This window comes from Marmota monax, unplaced genomic scaffold (assembly GCF_021218885.2).
Source record: "Marmota monax isolate L192 unplaced genomic scaffold, Marmota_monax_Labrador192_F-V1.1 WCK01_AAM20220418_F8-fsc00010, whole genome shotgun sequence".
In the NCBI taxonomy this organism is placed as follows: Eukaryota; Metazoa; Chordata; class Mammalia; order Rodentia; family Sciuridae; genus Marmota; species Marmota monax.
Genome location: NW_026692321.1, coordinates 1,428,349 through 1,433,808, shown reverse-complemented (window position 1 = coordinate 1,433,808; position 5,460 = coordinate 1,428,349). Strand labels below are relative to the sequence as shown.

The 5,460-nt window shown below is 47.1% G+C and overlaps 1 long non-coding RNA gene across 1 annotated transcript; it reads left to right on the top strand.

Moving 5' to 3' along the window:
- Positions 1–2,902: 2,902 nt before the first annotated feature.
- On the top strand, positions 2,903–4,769 carry LOC124090540 (uncharacterized). The gene is made up of 2 exons (XR_006851114.2): positions 2,903–3,011; positions 4,526–4,769. It is a non-coding gene; the product is annotated as an uncharacterized LOC124090540 (long non-coding RNA).
- Positions 4,770–5,460: the final 691 nt, after the last annotated feature.

Genomic DNA, 5,460 nt, shown 5'->3' with positions numbered 1-5,460 from the left:
GTAGGATTTGCCAAGCACTCTGCTAGGCTCCTGGGATAGAAATCTGCAGGGGACATAATGCTGTCACTGCAGAACCCCCAGCCTAGAAAGACAAACAGCAGCCGGCTTCGTGGAGGGTTGTGGTGCTTCAGGAGAATTAACATCCAACACGTGTGTGTGTGTGTGTGTGTGTGTGTGTGAGAGAGAGAGAGAGAGAGAGAGAGAGAGAGAGAGAGCGCACCTGCTTTCGCCTGTTCCATGAAATCCAAAACATCACTTCTCATGAAATGAGTAGAGTCAACCAAACTGTTTGCAGAAGCTTTTCCAACCTCCACGAGCTGCCTGCAAACAACGTCCCCCACAATGTCTGGATATCCCGGTTGTAAAGAGGTGGTTTTCAACTCCGGGTTACTTTGTCCCCTTCCCTGCAGGGAGTGACACCTGGCAAGGGCTGAAGATGTCATATTTGGGCAGGGGTGGGTGCTACTGGTGCCTGGCAGGTACATGCTGGGGTGGTTGGCCAGTACCCTCCAGTGCACAGACTAATCTCCCACAACCAGGAGTTCTGGCCTAAAGCATCAGCAGAGCCATGGTGAAGAAGACGCACTGTGAATAAACCTGTGAGGAGGTCATGCGAGCTGCACCGGGGTGCAGCTCTGCCTCCCTTGGGTCAAGATCTCTTCCTCGATCCCAGGTTAAAGGGCCTCTATCCCCAGCCGGTTCTGAATGTAGATGGGCGCCTTTGCTTCCCAGGGTCCTCCCAGCCTGAGGACAGACAGCCTCTGCCACAGTGCTGGCCAGGCCACACCCAGGCTGTTCTGGCAGGTTCTAGCCCCTCCTGGGCCTGGATCCTGTGACTGCGACCTCCCGTTGGCAGTGGCTGTCCCTCCATCCTTGGCAGCTGTCATGTCCACTGCTGCTGTGACCCCTGTTGCCCCACCTCTGTTTGTCTCTGAGTTGGAATTCCCCAGACCTGTCCCCGTGATTCCTATAAGCCTAGCTTAAATGACCTGGGTTGGGGGACTGTGGCTCTTGGGGAAACTGAAAATGTAAGCCTCGTTGTTGCCAAGTTGTGTCCTCTCTGTTTGGAGATTTCTGTGACTCCTCACACCCTGAGGTCCAGGCACATTGGAGCCACTCCACCAAGGCTGAGAGGGGAGTTCTGCCTTCACTGTCAGGAGCCCTGACCTTCAGGTGAGGCCCAGCCTGTCCTTCAGCCTTCCCTTTCCAGAGCACGCCATCAATGGCTCGGTGACTAGGACCGCTTTTCCTAGTTCACAAACATCCTGACAGCCCAGCAACCTTTCCAAATCAGCTTAATTACACTATTCGAAATCATACTACTGATATTAAGTGCTGTCTAGTAGACCATGATGATCTTTTTAAAAATTTATTTATTTATTCTAATTTGTTATATGTGACAGAAGAATGCATCTCACTTCATAGTACACACAGAGAGCACAATTTTTCATGTCTTTGGTTGATCACAAAGTAGTCACACCATACGTGTCTTCATACATGTACATGGGGTAATGATGTACATCTCATTCCACCATCTTTACTACCCCCATAACTCCTCTGTTCCCTTCCCTCCCTATTACCCTATCTAAATTTCCTCCATTCCTCCCACACCTCTCCCACCATCCCCATTTTGGATCAACATTCCATATATTAGAGAAAACATTCAGCCTTTGGTTTTGGGGATTGGATTACTTCAATTTAGGACAGTATTCTCCAACTCCACCCATTTACCTGCAAATGTCATGTTTTAATTCTCTTTTAATGCTGAGTAATATTCCCTTGTGTATATGTACCATAGTTTCTTTATCCATTCATCTACTGAAGGGCATCTAGGTTGGCTCCACAGTTTAGCTATTGTGAATTGAGCTGCTATGAACATTGATGTGGCTGTGTCTCTTTAATATGCTGTTTTTTTAAGTCCTTTGGGTATAGACTGAGGAGAGGGCTAACTGGGTCAAATGGTGGTTCCATTCCCAGCTTTCCAAGGAATCTCCATACTGCTTTCCATACTGGCTGCACCAATGTGTGAGTGTGCCTTTTCCCGACATCCTTGTCAACACTTACTGTTGTTTGTATTCTTAATAGCTATCATTTTGAATGGAGTGGGATGAAATCATAGAGTAGTTTTGATTTGCATTTCTCTAATTGCTAGAGATGTTGAACATTTTTTTCATATATTTGTTGACTGATTGTATATCATCTTTTAAGAAGTGCCTGTTCAGTTTCTCGGTCCATTTACTGACTGAGTTATTTCCTGATCTGGGTCTCTGAACAGCTAAATGGATGTACTTTTGGCCCTTATTACCAAGATATCACTTGAGTTCTATTTTTCTTAAGATTCTTAAGTCACTTAGCTTGGTTCCCTTCTTTGAAGACACTATGGTCAACACTGGGAAGATGTGCCCTCTGGGCCCCCCACCCGCTGCGCCCTGTTGTTGGGTTCCAGCAGGGCATGTGGGCCCCGTGGTGATGCATGGTGCCTCCTGCCCCCTTTGCCGAGTTAGACTCCTGCCATGCTGGACCATAGGAGCCTCCACAGATGCAAGGTAGAGAGTCAGTCCATCAGCTAATTGAAAAGTTGAGTAAGTGGGGAGTCAGAAAGCTGATGCGATATGTCTTCAATATTTTATTATCACATAAAAGATATAAATTCCCACTGATTTGCAAAGTTGTGATGTAGTGCCAGGAACTCTGAGTACAGATGGGCCGCTTGGAGTCGGGCATCGTTCTTCTTACATAAACCACAGGTGTAATCCCTCCTATATAATTTCCAGATTGGGTGCTTAAAGTGGAATGTGAAGCACTTCTACTCTGCAGAGCTTGACGGCCCGTGGCCCTTTCCTCAGACTCCTGCACTTGCTGTGCTTTTGCTCAATTTGCATCTTTCTCTTTCGTTTTCATACTCGGCTGGTTTCTTGGCATCTGATTCCACTGTGGAACAATCATACCCCTGGCCCGAGCAGGCCTGAGAACAGCGAGAAGTGTTTCCTGGGGAGCAAATTCCTGAACTGGTAAGAGCAGAAATGTGAGTGGGGGCTGGCCGGGGGTCTCGCGGGCCCAGGATGTCAGTGAGCTGGTCAGGGAGGGCTTGGACTGCTCCTGAGCTCCCAGGGTGCACTGTACTGCCATTCCCCATGCTCTTCCTCTGTCTGAAACGTTGTACTGGGCTTTTGCTTCCTGCTAGAGCTGGAATGTGTTTCCCAAAAGTTCGTGTTTTGGAAACTTGACCTCCACACTCATGTCTTCATGGTATTTAAAGGTGAGGCTCCGGGAGGCACTGAGCATGGAAGAGGTCCAGAGGGTACTTCTGTGATGGCCAGGGCTGCTTTCCAAGAAGTGGAGGAGAGACCCGAGCTTGCAGGCCTGCTCTGAGTCCGCACAGGACCATCCACCATGTGACCAGGCAGCATGAGGCAGTACCAGATGCCGGGCAGATGTTCATGCTCTTGGACTCCCTGGCCTACAGAACTCTAAGCCAAACGAGTTTCTATTCTTCATAAATTACCTTTTGCTAGCTGTTTTTTACTTCTATAGCAACAGAAAACGAAGACACTTGGCAAATGCCCACTCTCCTAGCTGACAACCACTTGTCTGGCAGCCTCTGCTGACCCCTGCTCACCTGCCTCTTTTTTAAATTTTTTTAATATTTATTTTTTAGTTGTAGGTGGACACAATATGTTTATTTTTTTTTTGACTGTTTGTAAACTTTATTTCATATGGCTTCCAGGAATTTTAAAAAGTTCAAATATGAGAAATACTTTTTTGAAAACTTTTAAGACCTGGGCTATTTGCTTTAACTTTATTTATTTTTATTTTTTTATTATTAGTTGTTCAAAACATTACAAAGCTCTTGACATATCATATTTCATACATTTGATTCAAGCAGATTATGAACTCCCATTTTCACCCCATATACATATTGCAGATTCACATCGGTTACACATCCACTTTTTTACATATTGCCATACTAGTGTCTGTTGTATTCTGCTGCCCTTCCTATCTTCTACTATCCCCACTCCCCTCCCCTCCCCTCCCCTCCTCTCCCACCTTCTCTCCCTACCCCATCTACTGTAATTCATTTCTCTCTCTTGTTTTTTTCCCCTTTCCCCTCACTTCCTCTTATATGTAATTTCATATAACAATGAGGGTCTCCTTCCTTTACCATGCAATTTCCCTTCTTTCTCCATTTCCCTCCCACCTCTCATCCCTGTTTAATGTTAATCTTCTTCTCATGCTCTTCCTCCTTATTCTGTTCTTAGTTGTTCTCCTTATATCAAAGATGACATTTGGCATTTGTTTTTTAGGGATTGGCTAGCTTCACTTAGCATAATCTTGCTCTAGTGCCATCCATTTCCCTGCAAATTCCATGATTTTGTCATTTTTTAGTGCAGAGTAATACTCCATTGTGTATAAATGCCACATTTTAAAGAGCGTACTGTAGGGATACTGCTACAATGATGTTCATAGCAGCACAATTCACAATAGCTAGACTGTGGAATCACCTGCCTCTTCTGTTCTGCTGCAGGGACCTGGGCATGTGGCAGTGGATCCCACCTGCCTTTCCCTCCCAGACTCCGCTCCTCGCAGGCAGAGCTGCCCTTTGACGCCTGCGTCTCAGTACCTGACTCAGGAGTGAGCACCTAGAGAATTGGGCCCAGCTGAAGGAATGAGTGGCTCTCCAGCTCCTTGGTTACAATCTGCTGGTTGATATGACTGCTACCATGCTCATGAAATTTAAATTAATTACACTAAAATAAGATGAAAACTTTGTTCCTTGGCTCTGTCACATTTGAAGGGCAGGATAGTGGAACCTGTGGCTGGCTGCCTCTGACGAGAGGACACAGCGGTCACGGCAGCAGGTTCTGATGGACAGCACTGCAGATCCTTAAGCATCTCAGGAGCAGATCAGGAGCACTGGTTTGGGAACACTCCCTCTGCTAAGTCCCTGACGGTCCTCAGTCCTGGGTTTCATTTCCCACGGCATCATAATGTAGCACAGTGACTCCTTTCTTCAAACAACTCAGTTCCAAATTCAATTTCAGGCCCTGCTGATAAGTTTCATTCTTATTGCTCTGTGGCTCCAAGCTTTCTTAACACATTTTTATGGAGCGCAGTTCACCTTAACAGCTCTGATGTTGATGGCTATGTGCGATAAAGACTGCAGTCCGCTGGTTTAAATCCCATCTACAGGATCTCAGCTGCAAGCGCCCTTCTCTGGTGTCATCAGAATGCAATAACAGGGGGCCTCACAGCTGGGTTCTCTATAATGGCTCTGGTTGAGAAGCTCTGCAAGATTTAACTACTCGTGACAGTTCAGCTAGGACCTGGGCAGCGGGTGAGTGGGCTACAGAGCGCCCTTCCCAGGTGCAGGGTCCCGCCCCCTCCCCAGTGCCTCTCGTGCCGCTTCCTTTCTGGAGCTGCTGGTCGGCAGGGTCCGCAGCTGTGGCACTCTGTGGTGCT